Below are 24,017 nucleotides of genomic sequence, written 5' to 3'. Positions count from 1 at the left end.
TGGAAGGTTATATGATAGAAGTCATGAAGAATAAAACTTGGACTTAATTACCATGCTTATGACCAGATGACGTGACATAGGATTGGGAGAGTTGGATATTGCAAAGGAAGAATGGCCATAATGGGCGGTCACAGTAAGGTGACAGAATAATTTTTAGGAGAATGTATTTTTCTTCTCCCCTCAGTTTCCTCTTTGACTAAAATGTATGTGGCAATGGAAGGGATACATAAGCAGCCAGAACCCTCAACCATCCAGGATTCTCCTTTTCTTTCTCCTTTCCAAATTCAGTCTAAATTATGAAGATGCAAAGAAGCAGATTCCCTACAGAATTCCAGCCCCAAGCAGATCTCATATATCTCACAAGTGGATGAAACATGGGTGTATGAAACAACAATTCAAGCTATGAGTTGCTTTGTGAATACAGGGGAACTTTCAGATTATCTTTAGGAAATACTCTCAACTGCTTGCTATTCTCATAGTTTATCAAAATCATATTCAAGATTCTGTTAGCCTTTAAGTAGGACCAACCTGGAAAGTTTCCTAGATCCCATATCTTTCTGATACAGGTAATCAAAACTTGGAGTTGTTCTTTTGAAATTATACCTTCTATATTCTTTGCCATGGAAGCCAAATAAAAGAGTACTGCCTATGATTAACTTCCACCAAATCTAAACCCCCATGGATTTTAGGTCTGTCTCATAGGTTCATGGACATTTGCCTTAATTCCAATGCCACACTTTGCCTGAGTCTCAAGATTCACTGGAATGTTTATGCTATTTTCTTTCTATAAGTCACCAAAATTTTAACATCACCTGACAGCAATGAAAAGATGAATGACTCAAATTGTCCTTCAGATAATAAAAGTCCAGGTGGATGAATTAATTTTACACATTGAAAGAAAATGATGATATCTTTCAAGAGGGCTGAGAGAAAGAACTAGTTATGAGACATTTACACCTGGCATAGCTGGTATTTTTCAATGTATGTGTGCAAAAAAATATACTGCTGTGAAATATTCCACTACATCTACATCAGGCTGCTATAGACTTTCAGTTTCTGAAAATATGACTTACCTGACCTGGTAATGCATTAAGAATGCTCTTTGGTGTAGAAAAAAATGAGCTATTGATCTTCAAAGATTTTAATTTAGATTAGTTCACTTAAAAGTGTAAAAAAAAATGGCAAAGCTCACATGTTGAACTACTAAGGCAGCAATTATTTTAAGAGTATCCATCATCTGTGCTTCCAATTTAATCCAATCTCCTCCTTGAGTTTGTAGACAGTATTAAAGAAAAAAAAAACATATAACCTGCTTGTGAAAAGTTGTTTTGAGTTGTATGTCAAAAGTTAAAGAGAAATTAAAAAGACAACTTGTGGTTTTAAAAGACCAATGATGACAGATGGGCAGTAGCTTTTATTTTATCTGTGAACAACTGTTGTTTTATAAGGTTTTTCTTTTTTTTCCCCCTTTTGGAGAGAGAGAGAGAAAAAGGAAAGGGTTTAGCATCTGAACTGGAAAAATCACCTAAAATGTTTCTGAGTTAAATTTGTAACCGCTTAAAGTCTTTAGGAAGTTGGGATAAGAACAATTATATAATTTTGGTGGCTTCTAGCAAATGAATTCTTGGTCATGTTCATAATAAGCAAAAGGCAAATATCACAAGAAGGGAAAGAAGAGACAAACCCCACCATTAGCATTAACTCGTACTTTTACCACAGAGGACAAATACTGAATCTGAAAAGCCTTTCTATCTCTGATCATTTCAGGTTTCAGTGAAATTTTCATCACACTGGTCCTTGAGATGTTACTAGTTTTCAGCTGAGATGAAGACAGACCTTCATCTCTGGGGCCAGGACTGTGAGTCTTCCCTTAAGTTCTACCAAATTCATTTAGAGACATGGTTCCTGACATCTATATATAAAGCAACATAAAACATGATAAAATAAATTGCATATGGAAGACCCATCTGAAATTCTATTTCACTGTTCAATAATTAAAAGTCAAAAACTTCTCTGTAGGTTTTATTCCATTTTCAAAAAAGAATAAATTTTTCTGATAAGGCATCCTCCTCCCCAACAGTAGAAGCCTTTGGCACATTTTGCAAAATGAGCTGAGTGATTAATACATTGTATGCTGTGGGATCTGGCTGTATGGCTGAGGCTATTTTGGGGGTGATGCTGCATATTCAGATCTTCCAAATTATCCACATATTTACAAGTATGTGAGTTTACCATAAATGACTTCCTTTATATTTTTCTTTTTATGGTTTATGAAATTGGTGGAGATGGTAATAGTACCTGCTACACAGGCTTGATTCAAAGATTAGATGAGTTAATATGAATAACGTGATGGAAACAGAGTCAGAAAACACTACACTCATCTGCTCTTATTGTTGTTGTTGTGTCTGGGTTACTTAGAGGAGCCCTTTGGCTTCATATGAGTGAAAAAGTCTTTGGTAGATAGGTTCTTTCTAGAATTACAGAAATGCAGGTAACTACAAAAGATTTGTCCTTGCTTTTTGCATCTGAAACCTCTCTAGGATGTCACAGCATTCCTTTACAAGAAGATGGATGCCATACAGTGGTAGGAAGAGAAAGCAGTGTCCTAAGACATCAAGACTGCAAACAATACTGTGAAGGTGAAGATCTACATGGTGGCTTCAGGTGTCCTAGGAAGGCAACTGAACCTGGGTCTCCCACAGTCCTGACCTTTGCTTGAACTTGCTCATGTCCCAAGAGTTCCTACTACTGAAACCGCTGCTCCTGTTCAAATGCTCCTTGTAAAACAAACAGCAAGCCATTGTCGCTAATGAACACTTGAGTGTAAATTAAACCATCAGAACATTTCCAGTTTCACTGCAATGGTTACTGAGAAGAGAATTTTAATGTTGGTAAGAAGAAAGAGAATGACCTGGAGGTTACCTACCTGTGAGGCACCTGGGAGAAAATGTAATTAAACATTCTACTTCTAACTTTTAAATAAAAATCAAGGCAGACTTAAAAGTAACACCTACTACTATGCAACTCATGCATTCTCTGTATGGTTTGGGGGAGCAGGATTAGAAAAGGGTGCATTTACGGTTAGGACACGTGGAATGACCTTTATTCTATTTTGCATTGTATCTAAGCCCTCGCCCTTGTGGGCAGGAGTTACCCATATGCCTTTTGCAGTTGCAGCAATTGTAAGTAATTATACAGAACTTCAGTTGTCTGTGATATCAGTGTTGGAAGTGGGACATTAATATTCTAGTCCAGTTTAATTGTAATCTGATCATACCCATAAACCAGGTGCCTTATCTGAGTAAAAGATGAACTCACCAGTATGTCACTTCTGATGAAAGCCCTTGAGTGCCATCCCATTACTCAGAACAAAATGCAAACACTTGCCATCATGTATATATAAGTGCTTCTGGACTCTTCAGGTCCCAGAGCATCCCGAACATTTCCCCTCGCACAACAAATTCCAACAACAGTACCCCTTATTTTCATCCAATTCTTACCAAATTCTACAAGAAGAAATATATGGAAAGTTGGTTAACAATTTCTTAATCCCCTCCTTAAAAATCTCTTCAAACCTTCCTCAAGCTGCTCAGAATACAAGCACATGATCAGCACATAATAGAAACAAAACAATGGTCCTTGCTCTGCAAATGCAGTCACCAGACGAATTCTGAAACCCCCTTCCTATCAGTTTACCCTCCAAAGCCTCCTGTATTAAAAGTCTGGGACCACCAAGGGCTTAGCACCTAAGACTCCCCTGTGTGGGCTCATTTGCCCGAATGTCAAATCTTTGCATTGCTGCTGGCCATGTCCCACTGATTAGGTCCCAGCCCCCATGCTATGGCCTCAAAAAGCACTTACCCAACGTATCTAGAGACTTTGGCTCCAAACCTTTACCCCACCTTTAATCCCAAATCGCTTGAACTATTACCAACTGGAAATAAACCCATTTCATTCATTCATTTGTTTGGCATCTGTGTCTCTCACCAAAAAAAAGGAATCTCTGGCAAAGAAGGGAACATTTTTGTCTGTATTCTAGTACAGAGTATGGTTACCTACTCTAGACTACTTCTAGAGGGACATAAAACTGCAATCATGAAAGGGTGATTGGAATGAGGATACTTATTGCTATTGCATAAGATGCAAACCTGGTGAAGGACTTAGGGATGTCACAAGGACAAGCCAAGGTAGAGGTCATGTGGGGCAGAGGTGGGACCTCAAGAAGGAACAAAGGGAATTGGAACAGAGGCTGATGGGAAGAAAAGGTCATCTTTAGCGAGTTACAACTTTGCCTAATCACATGTTAACTAGAGCAGCTCCACTTGTTGGTTTTCCTTGTAGAAAAACAAAGAAGGTAATTATCTTATAGAGCCTGAAATTTAATTCAGATCTCCTCATTTTCACTTCTGAGCTGCCTCCTGGCCTCTGTGGCCACCATCCTGGGGACCAGTAGGGTCATTTTTGCACAGCTGTGGAATATTCTATGATTGAAAAAGCACAGAACTCAACAGGACAGCTTTCTGTCACACACACACAACCCCCACAGCCCCCACCCCGTGTCTAGGTCTCACATATCTGAGAATCTGCTGCATGAGGAGGAGGAAATTGCAAGCCTCCAGCTCATTAAGAAGCCAATTAATTCACTTTTTAAATAAAACACTGTGTAATGGGAGGGCTAGGGATTTAAAGCTGACAAGGGTCAACTTAACCTTTGATGGGGGAATTCAATCTGGTGACTACCCCACTGCTTAAGTGTTCAGTAATAAAACTTAATTCCTCCAGATTGATTTTCTGCTCTCTCTGACATCACCAAATTGTTGCTTCCCACTGAGCATACCCACTTGGGGTTTGAACTCTGGGTTGGAGAATCTGAATAGCAACTCAGAGGGTCAAGATGGGCAGGGTGGGCATGAGACAGCAATGTTGGGTTGAGCTATGAGTCTTGTCAGATGGACATTGGCACTGCTTTTCTCACCCAAACCCAAATCTAACTTCATCTCACAATTTTTCCTAGGTGTAGGAAAAATTTTAATTAGCTTTAAAATAAGCTAATTAGCATATTCCTGGAGAAACCGTATAAACCATGGGAGAGAAAAAGAGCTCCTGATCCTTTAAGTCTTGCTATGTGTCTGAATTCTCTGCCTTCCTGGCTAAGAGGAGGTGTCTGTTCCCATCTGGAGCTCAGTCGTGACTTTTCCAATGATCTACTGAGAGTTTTCTCCTGCACCTACCCTGCAAGTTTGCTAAAGGGGCAGTGATTAAAAAAAAATGTAGTCTCTAAGTAATCTGTCATGTTCTCATTTTACACACAGGTTTTCTGTTTTATAAATCTACCCATATTTTTGCCTATTGTCTGCACCAAGCTCAAAGCACCTACATTACTATACCATGAATAATCACTTTGTCTGTGCCATCCCATCCTAAATTAAACTCTACTGGAGGGCAGAAACCAAGCCTGCCATACCCAGTAGTTTTTCCCTATGGTCAAGCCCTCTGCGAGTTTTACTGAAATTAGATGAATACATAAAATGCTGATTACAACAATTTCTGAATACTATAGCTAGAAAGCGTAAGAACCTCATTGCAGGCTGGTACTTCACAAGCCTGTTATTTACGTCTCTGAATGGGAGAGATAAGAACGCCGTGACAGAGAAACACACGCAGGAAATTTTTTCAGTTAGAATCAAGTCCCTATTCCTGGGCACTGCAGCCAGGCCTGATGCACAGAGACTTCTCAAACCTGTTACAGGAGCAAACACCTTGCTCTTGGAATGCTTTTACAGGTATTTTCTCATCTGAGCTTCACAAAAGCACATGAAAAAGGAGTGTTAGATGTTATGATCTGTATTTTGAAGATAGTACATTGAGTCACAACGTAGATAAGTAAGTTGCCTCAGTTCCATCCAAGCAACAGAATAAAAGATGGCCACCTATAACAGCCAGGCTTTTAGGACACTACTTCCTTCTTTTCTACTAAACCACACTATGACATTAGGCTTCCTAGAGCTGGGCTTCTTGGACTTTCATGTGCATAAAATTTGCCTGGAGATCTTGTTATATGGAAATTCTGATTCAGCTCAGGATGGGGGTCTTCAATTCTGTGTGTAGGAAATGCCCCTGCTTCTGGTCCTTAGATCATAATTTGAATAGCAAGAAAATGAATCCTTATACACCATTAGTGGGAATGTAAATTGGTACAGTCACTATGGAAATCAGTTATGGTGGCTCCTCAAAAAGCTCAAAATAGAAGTACCATATGATCCAGCTATCCCACTCCTTGGTATTTATTATCTAAAAGAATTAAAATCAACATTCTTTAGAGATGCATTCACACCCATGTCTATAACAGCACAATTCACAATAGCCAAGTTATGTAATCAGCCTAGTAATCCATAAAGAGATGAATAGATAAAGAAAATGTGGTGTTTATACCAAACAGAGTTTATTCAGCCATAAAGAAGAATGAAATGTTGTTATTTGCAGAAAAATAGATGGAACTAGAGACCATAATTTTGAGCAAAATAGGTCACACTCAGAAAGAAAAATATTGTGTCTTTTTTTTTCCTATGTGGAGGCTAGAGGCAGAAAATAAGAGGAAAGTGAGGTCATGAAAATAGAATGGAGATCAGTAGAGTGGAAGCAGGTGACCAAGGGGCGAGAGGAGGGGAGGTCCTGGAAGTGAAACTGATCAGATTATGTTTTTAAGTGTATGCTACACTGAAACCCACCATTCTGTATAATTAATAGGTGCCAATAAAAGAGCAATTTTTTAAAAGACCATAGGGGGCACTGACCATGACTAATCCATCTTTATATCCCACAGCTTGGCACGTAGTAGGTGCTCAAAAAAGTACGTGTGGACTTAATGAAAGACCAACCATGCTTGACCCACTCTTTGTATCTAGTGCTGAGAAAATAGTAAAACGTGCAGTGAACAAGTAGCAAATTAATGAACTAATCAGCAGTCAATGAAACAAAGACAGCACTGCCTGTAGATTGGCCTGTGCTCACACTCATGAAAACCAAGGACTGGGGGAGCAGAGAGCCCTTGAGACATAGCCCAGAGGCCCACCGTTCTATCTGTTAAGTCCATAATAACATGTTTTATTTGTGACTGCATCCATCAGAATATACTCTTGTCTCTATATGTAAAATAATGAGTGTTTCAAGATACTTTTTTGTGCTTTGGAGACATTGCCTCGCTAATGTTTCTTACCCAGCTCAGTGAAGGAAATCAATGTCCGCTTTCTGGCTTTTGCTCTGGGAAAAGATGTCTGAGTTGTCCTGTTTTCTCCAGCATTGCTGCAATTAGAGCCTGGGATTTCTCCCTCGAAGTAGAGACCTTGACACTCAGCTGAGTCTCAAGGGTTCTTTCATATAAATCAACTCCTATGTCTGCACATCACTACTGTGCAGTGGATGAAGGGTTTTATCTAAACAAAATATTTATTGTTCTGAACTGAGTCATGTAGTAAAGGGCTTTCTTAAGAGTAAGAATGAGTACAACAGAATTTAGTTAAAATTATCTAAACAGTTGGTAAATAGAAAAATGTAACCCACATTAAAACCACTCATTTTCCAGGAATCCCATCCCACCAGGTCCCTAGTGTAAGTCATCCTGGCACTATGAATCTGTCTCTGGGAAACATAAAGTCTCTTCTCATTTATAAACTAACCCATGAGGTGGTGCCATAACCTGTTCCTAGCAGCCATTGAATCTTGCAGGAAGTGAGGTTCGGGAGGGAGGAAATAATAGCAAAACCAGAGAGGGACGGGGTGTCATTCCCTTCTTTACACACACGAGAGGCCGCTGCTTATTTTCTCATCTCTGCAGCCTTCGTCTTACCCTCCTGGGGCCACTTGACTCACACCAGAGACACAGTTTGGCCTCGTTATCTAGACATTTCCAGTTGTGAAACAAGAAAGATGTTGTAGACTTGAGAATAAAACTCTCTCATTATAAAGAGGAAGAAAAAATAACCCCTACCAGGAGCAAAGCTGGTTTGCTACTCAGCTACCTCAAGCCACGTAATTGTAACTTGGTTCCCTCCATCTCTGTGGCCCCCATTCCTTCAGGTCCCCATTCTTCCAGATGAACTTCACCATCAAGAAGGTGTCTTCTTGGGACGGCAAGATGACTGACGGGGTTGTAGCTCAGCGGCCTCAATGGAAAGGCAGAGCTTCCTTTACTAGTATTTGCAAAAAGTCCCCAAACACTTCTAGATTAGCTTAGTCCACTTGCTGGAAGCTCAGCTAATCACAGTAGGCTGAATAGGGCGCTCTAAAAAGCCAGGCCTGTAGTTACCTCCTCCTGCGCTGGAAAGCAGATCCCCACTGAAACATAGCAACCAAGAATTCAGTTAGGAAGAGTAGTTCCCCAAAGGAAACTTGGGCCTCTATTACTAAAAAAAGAAAGGGACCATGAACAGGCAAGAGATACCTGCTTCTAATATCTGACCTTACATTTTGTCAGAATTCTGATAACAGGTTTCTTCTTGTTTCCAAAACCCAGATCCTAACCAGAACACCATTTCTTGTCAACTAGTTCCCTCTCTTTCCTAAATGTGGGTCCTCTATTTGTAACCTGCCTGGTTAACAACAATAATGTTAGCTACTAGTGTTTACCATAAACACTTTGTTTAACAAATATATGAAAAAAAAATGTTCAACATCTCTAGCAGTCAGAGAAATGAAAATTAAAATTACACTGAGATTCCATCTCACTCCAGTCAGAATGGGAAATTATCAATAATAGACGTAACAATAAGTGTAGTCAAGGACATGGGGGAAAAGGTAGGCTCACACATTGCTGGTGGGGCTGCAAATCAGTACAGCCACTCTGGAAAGTGGTATGGAGACTCCTGAGAAAACTAGGAATGGAACCACCATTTCACCCAATTATCCCACTTTTAGGTAAATACCCAAAAGACTTAAAATCAGCATGCTACAGTGACACAGCCATATCAATGTTTATAGCAGCTCAATTCACAATAGCTAAGCTACGAAACCAACCTAGGTGCCCTTCAACAGATGAATGGATAAGCAAAATGTGGTATATATATGTGCAATGGAATATTAGTCAGCCATAAAGAAGAATGAAATTATGGCATTTGTCAATAAATGGATGGAACAGGAGACTATCATGCTAAGTGGAATAAGCCAGGCCCAAATAAAACAACAGCCAAATGTTCTCTCTGATATGTAGATGTTAACATCCAATAAGGGGTGGATAGAAGTTCATTGTATTAGACAAAGAGAAATGAAAGGAAGGGAGGAGGGATGAGAATATGAAAGACAGTAAAATGAATAGGACATAAGTTTCCTATGTTTATATATGAATACATAACCAGTGAAATTCCACATCATATACAAATACAAGAATGGGATTCTAACTAGGATAAGTTATACTCCATGTATGTGTAATACAACAAAATACACTCTACAGTCATGTATGTCTAAAATGAACATACATGTCAGGATTTGTACTATATACATTATCTGTTTTATCATAATAAGCAACTAGAAGTGTGCATTTTATCACAACTCCATTTTCAGTTGAACTGGGGCTCAGCATTAAGTAGCTTCCCAGGATAACATGACAGTTATGGAAGAACCAGGATTAAATGCCGGTTTGATTTCTGAGTCCAAGCCATTAATCATAGTGCTGTGTGGTCTGGCTACATTCTCAAGGATTTGCCTCCAATTAATGCTTGCCTGTTTTCAGGCAAATCACCTCACATCTTCTAACTTTAGCATCCTCATCTGTAAAGTGAGAAAAATGACCTGCTGCATCTGCCTATCTCATTCCTCAGTGCTACCGTGAGGATTAAATGAGGTGGTGTATGAAGTAGCATGATGGTTGTGATTATTCCTCATATAATCAAGCAAAGTGACAGAGAGAGATACAGAAACGCACTTGGATATAGAAACACACATGCAACACCAGTGCCCATAGTTACTCGCTTCCCGCTCTGCCAAGAATGGACGCCATATTCTGCCAGTTTCCCAATCCTCTCAGACACCCTGGACCTCAGTGTGCTTTCTTCCCCTAAGAGCAAAGCTTCATTGTGTGCCCTACACGTGCCCTACATCTGCCCTGTCATCCAGTCAATTTTTTACAGTCTTGCTCTGCAAGTCTGGTGGCCACCCCTTAGAGGACATTCTCTGGGTCAGAATTCCCCACCCAGGGGACCATGACACATGGGAACCTTATATCACTGTCCCTGCTTATTTTATCTCTTTGGCACTCACACCCACGGGACTGGAAAGAAGTCCTCAGCTCTGTCAATCAGAATCTAAAAAGTGACAGAATGCATAGGGGTGAGACTACCATTTTCACCTATTTGATGGAAATTGTAAAAAGAAACAAAGTTGCCAAATCATAAAATTCAGAGGAGTGAAAAGAATTTGCACATCCTCAACATCTCTGTCAGGAGCCCACTCCAAATGTCCATAGCAGTCCTATAATCTGTCATTTTCTTAGGGAGGGTGTTCAAATCAACACAGTTTAATTCTAATGATCTTACCAGTTAAACCTATTTTACAAGGTGTAATGGAGATTAAAAAAAAACAATTCTGAAATTCTGCTTAGCACTTCAGTTTCATTTTTCAAAACAGAGAGGGCTTGGGAGAGTCAGAGAAGAAAGGTGATTCTAAGTGTCTTAATCACTCCAAGTGCTGAGCTGGCTCTTCTCAGAAGCCATTTCCTGCTTGGCATCCAGGGTGATCATTTCTCTTAGATCATTCCCTAAACGGACTTTCTTTGAATTCTCAGGATTTGTCCTTAACAGCAGTAAGGCTATTTGTTAAGGCATTTTTACCTTGAGAGATAAAACTTAAAAAAGCCAGGAAGTCTTTTAAGATAGCAATTCTTCAGCTTAGTACCAATGCATCCTCAGCACACATAAAATGCGAATGCTGTATTTAAATAGTGTTTCAGCATTGTCAGGTAAGGTGCATTCATTAGACACCAGTGAACAAACAACTCTCTAGCCAAAATATTCAGCACCTCTGGGAGTTTACAAAATCTAGTTACATAATTCTTTTGCTTTCTCCTGTTTTCAGTGGATAGGTTTAAAAGGAGAAGGGAATGCTCCTTTCTCACCTGTGATCAGGGATGTGATGGATGTCTTGGAGAATGTTCTCGGGAGCTATAAGTTAAGGGCTTTGTCCCTACAATTCATCACTTTCTTCTTCTGGAGTTATTTAGCTCTCTGGGCCTCAGTTTTCTCATTTATGAAAGACCAATCGTTGTAACTTACCTCTAAGGATGGCTATTGCCTGTCCATGTTATTTCCTTCTTTATCATAATAACACCTTCCTTTTTTGGAGAAATCATTCCTTCCCTATTCTAATGAATTCTTCATGGGACTGTTCCCACCCACCCTGCCTTTAAGGTGAGGCACACACCAGAAACCTTTAAGGTGAGGCACACACCCGTGTGTTCAATCCCTCTGATCACCAAGACTGGTTCAAATGTGTCCACATGATGCACATCAGTCTAGGAAAACTCAACCTCAGGACTTTTGCAGGAGCCATGAGTGGAGCCATCTTCTCTTAAGGGTAATGAAGGCTAGAGCCACAGGATGCCACCTCATGGACAGGACCTGCCCAAGAGCAAAACTGAAAAAGTAAAAACAAAATTTTCAATTATATAATAACACTGAAAACAGAAATTTAGGTTTGTGAGATCCTCAAATAAAACAGCAGCCCATAGGATCATACACAGGAGGTCCTCAATAATGATATATTAGCAGAATAGATGAGGGTGCTGCAGATTCCATGCTGCTCAACTCTTAGAAATGCTGTTCTGTCTCCTGGGAATTGGCTGGCCTTCTTGTAGAGTGGATCATCAGGAGGAAAGCCTAGAGCTCCAGGCTTATCCATTAGACCTCAAGGGTCCCAGCAATTTTTGGAATCCTATCTCTGTCACTAGGAAGCTATGTGGGTAAGACAGGCAACATAGTTTGGCTTCATCTTTTATGAAAGAGGGATAAGGGTGACTTGTTTTGAAGTCTAGGGGACTTGTTTTGACCTGGTTGTGAGAGTGTCATGAGACAATGAGAAGAAAGAGACCATTTTCCATTCGTCAGTTCAGGTTGGACGCTGGAGTCATCTTCTTTAAGATGTGTCTGGAGAGCATAACTAGAAATTTACTCTTTGGAGTCATTTCTGGAAAGAGTTTGTGTAAATATTAAACTGAGAGAGTCCGAATATAGTATATTAGACCTGCTATGGTCACTGTTAGATATCACAAAACACCATCCTGCTTATTCTGCCATCTGGGAACATGAGACTTTAGTTACTTGTTTAAATACACATTGGCTTCTCCCACAGATTTCTCATCCAGCAGTTCTTGCACAGGCAAAACTCTTATTAGCTTTAATAAAAATTTAAAATATGAAAAATTGTTAGGAGATGGCTGATATTTTATTCATACAGCTGATGGTTATTTTAAATGTTTTAATTACCCCCACTGGTACCCTATGGCTGATTATGGGGAAAATACTATTTATGCATCAAAATACAAAATTACATAAATGTAAACCAAGCTGATAAATAGTGAAGAATAGACTCCCCTAGAAGTGCTTTCCCCCAAAACTAGGGACCTTATACATCACTAATTATATGTCTCAGAGCAAGCTGATTTATGAGAAAATGGCAGACATGATGAGAATGACGGAGATGATGTTTGGATTGATTTGATTTTGCTGCACTTGTTATAACTTAAGAAAGTTTTCCATAAGAGCAAAGTAAAAATAATTATCCCAACCTCGAATTACTGTCTTTGAATTGGAGTTGATTTTATAATGGCTTATCTTTATCCCACAGATTTTTCAATGTTAGTTATTGGCATTTTTCAGCTGGGCAGATTTGGGAGAGTTGTGCTGATGGCTCAAATATCCCATCTAAATTTGATTCTCTGATAGCAATGGGTGGATGACTCACCTCTCATAGGAGCGATGGAAGTTGGATCGTTGTGTCAATCACGGAGAGTGGATTGAACGTCTGCACCAAGAGATAGATAGTATCATCCCCTTCCATTAAATAACAATCTTCATTTCTAGCGGGTATAAGAATTTCATCTTCAATAATTGATCAGTGTGACAGAAAATCTGTTGTTGGTGAAGCATGTTTGAAATTATATTATTCCATCGTTCTCATCTCAGACACTTTCCATCTGCTCCTCAAATTCAATGTGCTTTGCAAGACACAGCTCCATTTCATACAGCAACTGATTGCCCTTATTTCTTAAATTTGCTTTATCTAAAAAGAGCAAAGGCAAACTTCCCTCTGAGGGCTTCATGGTCTATATTTTATATGTTGATATTAAATTAAATGAAAGTCAATATGGCATCCTATGTTTGCTAACTGCAAAATAGTCTTAAGCTCCTTTTGACAAGGACAGCTTCCTGGCAAAAGTGTATTGCCAATAGAAATCTGTTTGTTTTGCACAGTGGAAATGAACAGAGAGAAATTCATAGTATAAGAGAGTAGATCAATGGCTCTGTGAGAAACTCATAGGATGCTCTTCTCGCTGTTTCTCTCACTTAGAGATTGATCAAGAAAGGTGCTACGGTAAAAATTGCCTCTTGTGGTCTGGGTGACATTTTCCATCAATCCTGATGACTAAGTGCTATGCAGATAAATTGGTCTTCTTCCTGCCTGTGGGGGATTGTGCATGACTGGAAATGTTGGCACCAAACAGGGCTGACAGGTGTGTCATAAGTCAACTGACTTCTGAAGGAGAAAGTGCCAGATCCTTCTGCCATGGCGCAGGCAACATGTAATCATTCTGAAACCACGTGCATGGTTGAGTTCAATTTTTAGAGGCATTTGTTAATTACAGTCAATTGTAGTGAGCTGGGGATTTCAAGTGGAAAATCAAATGATCTAATTAGATGGGGATGTAGTACAGGCTGAGACAATAAGACTGGATTGAGAGTCAGCCAATCCAAGTTCTGCATCCTGCACTCTGCTCATGGCTCTGACCTTTAAGAACTCAGCTTATCTCTAACTCTCATCTACAAAAGAACTCAGCTGATAAAATCTCCTCTTCCTCTAACATTCACTAAAGCAATAATCATAATTAATTTTTTTCTATATGTTAGTAAAAGAAATTTAATAATTCAGAGCTACATTGACCAATATAGTGGTTTCATTTGGGTATTTAAATGTAAATCTAAATTAATTTAAATTAAGTGAAAATGAATATATAATTTCTCAGTCTCTCTAGCCACATTTCCAGTGTTCAATATGCACATGTGGCTAATCAGCAGGGCAGATTACAAAGCATTTCTATTTTTTTGCAGAAAGCATTTATTTTAAAGACTATTTTCACTCTCTAGAAGTGTATAAATGTTTGTTAGATGAGTAAGTGATAAAATGAGAGATTAAAAAATACTTATTACTAATTTATGTCCAATAAAGAGCTACAACCAAAAAAACAATCTGAAAAATTATGTTCGGTATTGAGAATGAAAATTCTATTCTATTCTTGGCAATGTTGTGAAGTTACACATGGACTGTTATGTATAATTGACTCTGCAGTTTCTTGAGAAATAAGTTGAAAGTGGAAAAGAAGTAGAGACAAACACCTGTAATGGTCAATTTAATGTGTCAACCTGAATAGACTATAGCACCCAGCTATTAAATCAAACACTAACCTAGGAGTTGCTGTGAATGTGTTTTGTACATGTGTTAACATCTATTAAGTAAAGAAAATTACCTCAATAGCATTGGATAGGCTTTATCCAATCAAAAAACAGATTTAAAAGACCAAAAAACAGATTTATCAGACAAGATGAAATTCTGCCTCAAAACTGCAACATAGAACTCCTGCCTATTTCCAACTTACTGGCCATCCCTGTAGATTCCAGATTTGCCACACTTCACAATCACATAAACTAAATCCTTAAAATAAATTTTTAAAAATACATATCCATATATGTATGTGTGTATGTATGTGTATGTGTGTGTATGCTCTATTGGTTTTGTTTCTCTCGAGAATCTTCACTGATTAAGAGATTTTGATACTAGAAAGTGAGGTGCTACATCAAAAAAACAAAACAAAAAAAAAACTAAAAATGTGGAAATGACTTTGGAATTGAGTCATGGGAGGAGGGTGGAAGAGGTTTGAGGTGCAAAACTGGGCTCTGATAGATCCAATATCTTTGATTAAACATGGTAGAAATGACTCTAGTGAGAGGTCGGAAAGAAGAAATGAGGACAATAAAGCTTTTATTGTATTAGAGAACATATGTATTGTCGTGAATAGAATATTTTTAGAAATATGAACATAAAATGCTACTGGTGAGGTCTCAGACAGACATGAGGAACATGTTGTTGGAAACTAGAGAAAAGAAGAACTTTGTTATGAAGTTGCAGAAAACCTGACAAAATTTTGTTCTGCTATTGGGTAGAAAGTACAACTTGTAAGAAATGAAGTTGAATATTTCAATGAGATTTCCAAGCTAGGTGTAGGAGGTGTGGTCTTGTTTCTCCTAGTAAATTGGGAAATAAAACAGATGAATTTTAAGAGGAATTTTTAAACAAAAAAGGGAAGTAGAACTTGATGATGGGGAATATTCTTAGCCTCTCCATATTGCAAAGCATGAGACAGCATGTTCTAAAAAGAACACCAAGGCTACGGCTAGACAACCTTTAGCTGGAGCATTTCAGGTATAATTTATGCATCCAATCAATGATCTCAGCAAAATTCAGAAATAGAGATGGGTTATCCAGGGAAGGTCTGTGGAAAGACTTTATGTCTAATGGCACAGTCTCTTTGATATCCACAGAGATGGGCAAGTTACACCGCTCAAAACTGCGGCTTAGATACTGAAGGGGGCAGAGATGGAATGGAGAGAAGGAAGGCGATGGGACTTCTGGGATTCCATAGGCAAGAAACAGGCTCATCAAGCTCCTAAGTGTGACACATTTCAAGCAAAACTAAAGAAGACTTTTTGAGCAGAGACATAGCCTGAGGGGCTAGAGCTGCCACTCTTGTGGGCCAAGAAGAAACAGCTGATGCCTCAACCCCAGCAGAAGAGCATCAACCACAAAGAACCACTCCTGGTCCTTGAAAACAAATGGAACCTGCCTTGCTGGTTTGCAAACGTGCTGAGGATCCATGACTTCTTTTTTCCTTCCAAATTCTCTTTTTTGAATTGATAATTTCTACCCTATGCTTGTCCTATAATTATATTCTATAAGCAGATAATTTGTTTTCTGTAAAAAAATTGAGAGAAATTTTACCCCAGGAGAGACCATACTCAAAGTCTCCCCCATATTTGATTTATATGAAATTTTGAACTTTTTTGGTTAATGCTATTTAATGATTTTTGTTTATTTTATAATTGATGTTGGAATGGTTAGGACTTCAGAATGTCATGTTGGAATGAATGTATTTTGCACACAGGAACATGAACTTTTGGGAGCCAGATAGTAGACTATGCTTGATTAAATGGTGTGTCTCCAAAATTCAGATCTACTTGGAACTGAAAAATGCATCCTTGTGTGGAAATGGGATTTTTAACCCCTATTTGGACACGAGGACATCCAGACACACACAGAAAATGACCATGCAAACATGGAGGTGAAATAGGAACGAGGTTGCCACAGACAAAGGAATGCAAGGAAGCCAGTAGCCATCAAAAGCTGGAAGGAGCAAGGAAGGATTCTTCAGTTTTCAGCTGGAGCGTGGTTCTGCTAACAGCTGGACTTCAGACTTCTGAACTCCAGAACTGTGACAAAATAAGTTTCTGTTACTTTAAGCCACCCTATTTGTACTGATCTTCTATAGTAGCTCTGGAAAACTAATACAGCACCTAAAGTTACCCGGGTGGTGAAAGGGAAAGGGCTAAATAAAAGTCTAATAATTCATCTTTTTTATAAGGCAAAAAATCAATAAAAAGAAATAAATGTATGCTATAATGAAAATTTAAATAATGATAGATTATTTAGGTAACTCATTTATTTTATTTAAAAAATGCGCCTTAGACACAAACAGACATATTTAAGACAAATTAATTAAAATAAAAAATCATTTCATACCATGGGATAGGAAAACAGAGTCAACAAGAGACACAGGCTGAAGGGGTTTGCATGAATCCTTTGGAGACAGGTATATGACTACAAAAGTTAGAAGATTTTTTTTTTAATCTTAATGATTTAATCTTAAATTGGGATCCAGTCTGAAATCCCACAACTCAACCATGACGTAATATCTAGGTAGAACACAATATAGCAAGCCTGTGTTCACAGATAGCATATATCCAAATAAAGGGAAATGTTTTTTTCAAAATCTATCACTCTAAAATTGCATTTTTCCTAAGTGTGTTCAATGGCTGGTAATGGGAATTTTGTAAATATACCTGAGATAATTTTGAGTTGAATGGCTTTCTTGTCTTTTCTTTTGGACTTAAATTTGTATTAATGTACACTGAGATGCTCTCAGAGGGAGATACTGTGTGCAAGAACCCCAAATTATTTCTCCACTGAACCCCTTATTTGTGGATCATATTTTGGTCTGTGAGATCAAATTCAATTATGATGCTCTAGAAAGATGCATACCCTTTACTCGAAGTGTCCACCAAAGTAAGCACACATTTTTTCATATCTTTCTGTCCTACAGGCATATGGGTTTGAAGGTAGGGAAGGAGGTTAAAATAATATCTTTTAATTTAAAGGAGAGTTTATTTAAAGTCTAATATTCAAGAACTTACATCAATACTTATCTTTCATTCACCATTCTTCTATGCACTCTTTGATTTATCCACTCTTTCAGTTTTTTGATATACATAAAGGATTAGCCTCATTCTGGGAAATTACACAAAATAACATAATAGCTATTAAGAGGGGCTCAGAAGACAGTTATTATTGATGCATTAGAAGACTGTAAAATGGCACCTGTAACAATTTAATGAAATTACCTAAATTACTCCATCTAGAGAAATAGAAAAACAAGCCTAATCTGGGTTAGGTTTCTTCAATCATTCCTTATACAAATCTTGATAGTGAGCATCTACCATGAAAAGGCATGAGCTGTTTTAGATTTTAGAGATTTGACTAAATTCTAAAGCAGAAGAAATGGACTTCACAATTATAAGAACAGAAGCAACACTATTTCAGGACCCACTTATCTGCTCACCATAGAGTATCCCCAAGTGCCCCCAGTGCCCAAAACAGCTTCTTGCTTCCAGTACAAATAAATGTCCCATTGCCTGCCTGGTGGGACAGTGGGGGGAAAGCATGAAACTCTAGAGTGAGGGCATTTCTATGTTGAGGACTGAAAGCTTCAAAGAGGAGTTGGGGAAGAAAGTTAGAATGTGCTTAGAGAATAAGATCTGGGCTCCCTCCACCTGCAGAAAGATGCTAAAAATATTTTTTATGAGGGAAGGAGAGACAATTGAAAGAGCACAATTCACCTGTATCTTTCCCACTGAGAGACCTCTCAAGACACTCAGCCTACATCCTTTAATTCCTTATCTATTAACTGGTGACAATACCCATCCACTAAAACTATGCAAGTATAGATAATGTCTACATAAAGAATCCCATAAATACATAAAAATCTATAGTAGAATAGCTCAGATAGAGCAAGCAAATAATAAATAATAATTATTTTATATTCTTACAAAATGATCGCCAATATGCACTGAAAGCCTGTAGGGTTTTTCTGATGAGTATATTGCCTTTATATTGACCAAATCATATCTTGTTTCCATTATTTACTAGGAGTGTGACCTTCAGGAAGTCATTCAATCTCTCCAAACCACAGCCCCCTCATCTATAAAATGGACATATAAAAACAGTACAAGGTTGCAGTCAAGATTAGGTGAGATAAAAAAAAAAATAAAAGTAAATAAATAAATAAATAAGATTAGATGAGACTAAGCATGAAAGCACTTAGTTCAATGTTGGTTCCAAACCAAATAATAAAAATAATATCCTTTGATGATAACAGTATTCTGATTTATTAGTTTATTAATAGGAGCTTTAGTTGGTAAGTAAGATTCATCACTCATAAGATTGATGATAATTAAATTTCATTCTGCTACATATGGATTTCCAGTTTTCCCAGCACCATTTGTTGATGAGGCTATCTTTTCTCCAATGTATGTTTATAGTGCCTTTGTTTAGAATGAGATACCTGTATTTATGTGGGTTTTTCCTCTATGTTTTCTATTCAATTCCATTTATCTTCATATCTGTTTTGGTGTGAATACCATGCTTTTGTTTGTTAGTATAGCAATGTATTGTAATTTAAGGTCTACTATTGGTCTTTATGTCTATTTTGATGTGAATGACATGCTTTTTTGTGGTTGTTGTTATTACAGATCTGTAGTATAATTTAAGGTCTGGTTTTGTGATGCCTCCTGCATCACTTTTCTCACTAAGAATTGTTTTGGCTATTCTGATCCTTTTATCCTTCCAAATGAATTTTAGGACTGCTTTTACTATTTCTATGAAAAATATCATTGGGATTTTAATAGGAATTACATTCAATATATATAGGACTTTTGGTAGTATGGCCATTTTGATAATATTATTTCTGCCTATCCAAGAACATGGGACCTTTCCATCTTCTAAGGTCTTCTTCAATTTCTTTCTATAGTGTTCTAAAGTTTTCATCATAGAAATCTTTAGCATCTTTGGTTAAATTGATTCTCAACTATTTTTTTTTGAAGCTGTTGTGAATGGGATAGTTTTCCTAATTTCTCTTTCAGCTGATTGATCACTGGCGTATAGAAATGCAATTGATTTATGGGTGTTGATTTTATATCCTGCTACTCTGCTGAATTCATTTATGAGTTCTAAAAGTTTTCTAGTGCCCTTCAACAGATAAATGGATAAAGAAAATGTGATGTATATACACAATGTAATATTACTTATCCCTATGGAATAATGAAATTATGGCATTTGTTGATAAGTGGATGGGACTGGAGACTATCATACTAAGTGAAATAAGCCAACCTAAAAAAAAAAAAACAAGATCAAATGTTCTCTTTAATATGTGGATGCTAACACACAACACGAGTGGGGAGGAGAAGAATGGAAGTTCACTGGATTAGACAAAGCGGAATGAAGGAGAAGGAGGGAAAGGGAATAGGAAAGACAGAATGAATATGATATAACTTTCCTATGTTCACATATGAATACACCATCAGTGGAAATCCACATCAAGAATGGGATCCTAATTAGAATAAGTTATACTCCATGTGTATGTATGTCAAAATACTCTACTGTCATGTATATCTAAAAAGAACAAATGAAAAATAAAACAAAAGCTGGAAAAAAGTGATGATAACTATTTACAATTATTTTGCAAAGTTTATACAAAGTCTGTCTATCTTACATTCTCTTACGAGTTTCCATCTATTTTCATCATGAAGCCTTCTTTAAGATAGCCCAAATAATCACTGTGGTTACCAGGTCTTCTCTTACATCTTGTTTGACTTTTCCTAGACTTAAAATGGGAAGTTATTACTTCTCCCCCTGATATCAAGTAAACTATATTTTCTTTAATTGAAAGGTCTATTTCTTATTGAGTAAAGCAGTTTAGATACTGGGGGTTTGGATTCTACAGCAAGACATGGTGTGATTTGTCAAATTACTAAGCATTCAAATGCCTTATTTGTTTCAGAATTTTTAAAAATGTTTTTACTAGTGAATTATAGGTATACAAAATAGTGTGGTTCATTTTAACATAATCATATATTTATGGATTATAATTTGCTCCATTTCAATTCCCAGTACTTCCTTTTTTCTCCCTTTCCCCTCCTCCTGTTCCCTTTCCTCTACTCTACTGATCTCTTTTCTATTTTTATGGAATTCCTCCCTCCCTCCCTCCCTCCCTTTCCCATCATTTTGCTATAGCTTCTACATTATGAGAGAAAACATCCAACCCTTAAATTTCTGAGTCTTATTTCACTTGGCATGATGTTCTCTAGTTCCATCCATTTGCCAGAAAATGCCATAATTTTATTCCTCTTTATGACTGCATAAAACCTCATTGTGTGTATGTGTCACATTTTCTTTATCCATTTCATCTGTTCACAGGCACCTGGGCTGGTTCATAACGTTTCAATTGTGAATGCACAGCTATAAACACCGATGTGCCTGTATTTCTATAGTACACTGATTTTAGTTCTTGGGTAAGTACCAAGAGTGGGGTAGCTGGGTGGTTCCATTCCTAGTCTTTTGAGGAATCTCCATGCTGCTTTCCAAAGTGGTTGTACTAATTTGCCATCCCACCAACAATACACGATCTACAATTTTACTCATCATGTCTTCTCCAGCATTTATTATTTGGATTCTTGATGATTGCTATTCTAATTAGAATGAGATAAAATCTCAAAGTAGCTTTGATTTGCATTTCCCTGATAGCTAGAGATGTGGAACATTTTTTTGTATATTTGTTGGCCATTTGTATTTCTTCTTGGGGGAATGACTATTTAGGGTCTTCTGCCCATTATTATTTGGGTCATTTGTTTTATTGGGATAAGGTTTTTTGAGTTCTTTATATATTCTGGATATTAATCCACTGTTGGAGGTGTAGCTGGCAAAGATTCTCTCCCATTCTATAGGCTCTCTCTTCACTATCTTAATTGTTTCCTTTGTTGTGCAGAAGCTTTTTAATTTGATGTCATCCCACCCATTGACTAGGAATTAGACCAGAAACTTTGCAACTGCTAGAAGAAAATGTGGGGTTAAAACTCCAACATATTGGCAGAGGCACCAACTTCCTTAGCAAGACCTCTAAAACTCAATAAATAAAATCAAAGCCTCATTTTGAAACAGGGGGAGGTGACATTGTAGGGAAAACAGGAGACCTGAATAATATGAAGCCAGCCATTCAAAGATACTGGGTGGGAGGGAGGAGAAATAGATAATGACTAATCTAGACAAAAGAAACTGTGGGGGCAAAGACCATCAGGAGAGAACAAAGGTTGTTCAAGAATAAGGGTTGGTATTTGGCTGTAAGCATTCCATAGCTGAAAGTTTATGAGAAAAGATACATATCTTATACTTTTTATTAAGTTGCTCCTGCTTCTAGCATTGTAACTCAATTTGCTGATAAATTGATTCTCTGCTAGAAGTTTCCCTCCAGTTTTATGTATTTTCTGATATCCTTAACCATATGCAATCATTTCCCACTAAATCTCTGTGCACCCAAGTAATTTCACTCCCCACTTGGTGTCTCTGGTTTCTAGCATTGTAATGGGAAACTATTATGAGAGTCCCTCAACAGTATTATCCGTTATCACCTCTTCCCCCAGAAGCCAATTATCTATCTCATTCATTCCTCTGCTCGGAGCCTCCTTCAATTCATCTCTATCCTTCTGCTGCTGAGCTACAAAATGGAATAGGTTTTTCTCTAAAAACAGTATTACCAAAGAACAGAAGGACAATCTTCTCCACATGCTGTGACTCCATAATTTTTGTGCCCCATCCCAAGCAGTCTGTTTATTTTCTGTTACTAGATACCATTACAAAATCAAATCTGCTTTTCTGCCCACTCCTCCCCTACCAGTCTTGCAGGGAGCTTTCCAGGATTTGTCTCACCCACTTAGTGTCTGTTGTAGATATCCTCTCCCCAGGTTGTGTGCTGCACTTTTTCTGAGCTGAATCTCAACTTCAACTTGGCCCATACTTTCTGTCATTTTATGTCTGGAAGCATTTCTCAATTATTTCTGTGTTCAGCACAGTGTTTTAGGGAATCCAGCCAACTGTGAGCATCTAATCCTAAATGAATAGAATCAGAAATTCTTAACCGTGATGTTCCCAGGGCGAAATTTCACTAGCAAGGTAGCTTTCCCTGAGGAGAAGTGAAAGCCAGAGACAGAACATTTTGAGAACAGAGCTCCACGGGTGTTGGACTGTGAGCCTAGAGACCTACACAGAGGTGTGACTCTGCATTCCATGCAGCCCTGAGCCCAACAATACTCTCTGGTGATCAGCTTGTTCTTCCAGAAAACAAAGAGAACTCTTTGTGGTATTTAAACATAATTATCAGGGGACATTTAAAAAAAAACATTTATATGTACCCTCAGATGAATTCATTGTACAAAAATGGCACCACTGGGCTTTGCAGTTGAGGATTACTCAATCCATCTATCTACTCATCCCCCTGATAGTCCTCCATGGATCCCTGAGAAGACTCAAAACACAATTCATAACCCCTTGGGCTGGATGCCTCTATAGGTTCCTCGCCACTCACCAGATCTCTAAGTAATCATTTGTAGCTAGGAAGAGAAATGTGTGGAAATGAAAATAAAGCAGAATTAAAAGAGATGAGCCGTAATTGAACATCTATTATATCCAAGCATTGGGACTTAGAGGTGACCATAAGGCCTTCAGCAATCGGAGATATATGTGGATCCCAACAGAAGTTGGGACATAAAATCAAAATTATATATCAAATACATAGCCACTCTGTTTCTTTTTTGGTTATTATATGCCATTAACTCTTCTCAAAGAATGTTATTGAGCATTTAACATTCCTGTAGTATATCTGGCAGCAGTCTATCCCTGACACACATTTGCAGAGAGGAGGAAGTCACACTCTCTCTGGACCGTCTGGTTAAAGTAGGACAGGTGATACTATATCAGAGGTTTTGAATGGAGTGTTTCAACATTCCCACTTTTCCACAATAGCTGGACAAAGGGAGTGGGTCATCTTATCAGTTTTGCATCACTGTGACCAAAATACCTGACAAGAACTAGGGGAGGTAAAGTGTACCTGGGGCTCACAGTTTCAGAGGTTCAGCCCATTGTTGGCCAACTCCATAGCTCTGGGCTACAGATGAGGCAGAACATCTATGGAAGGGCAAACAGAGGAAAGCATCTCAGGACACAAGAGTCAGGAAGCAGACAGAGCTCCACTCACCAAGGACAAAGTATAAACACCAAAGGCGTATCCCTAGTGACCTACTTCCTCCAACTACACCTTACACCTACGGTTAGTCCTACTTACTGCCCAGATTAGGTTACAACTCTCTGGTTAGGCTAGA

The 24,017-nt window shown here is 38.1% G+C and overlaps 1 long non-coding RNA gene across 1 annotated transcript in view; it reads right to left on the bottom strand.

The window, feature by feature from the left end:
- LOC125616526 overlaps positions 1 to 24,017 on the bottom strand; it is a 49,299-nt gene that overhangs the window by 11,038 nt on the left and 14,244 nt on the right. The window contains exons 3-4 of the long non-coding RNA XR_007347167.1: positions 12,949 to 13,063; positions 11,437 to 11,622 (exon numbers count right to left, since the gene is read on the bottom strand). This is a non-coding gene — a long non-coding RNA (uncharacterized LOC125616526). The remainder of the gene's footprint in view (positions 1 to 11,436; positions 11,623 to 12,948; positions 13,064 to 24,017) is intronic.

The sequence above is a fragment of the Marmota marmota genome, unplaced genomic scaffold (assembly GCF_001458135.2).
Source record: "Marmota marmota marmota unplaced genomic scaffold, marMar, whole genome shotgun sequence".
Lineage (NCBI taxonomy): Eukaryota > Metazoa > Chordata > Mammalia > Rodentia > Sciuridae > Marmota > Marmota marmota.
This window is presented reverse-complemented; position numbering and strand designations above follow the sequence as displayed.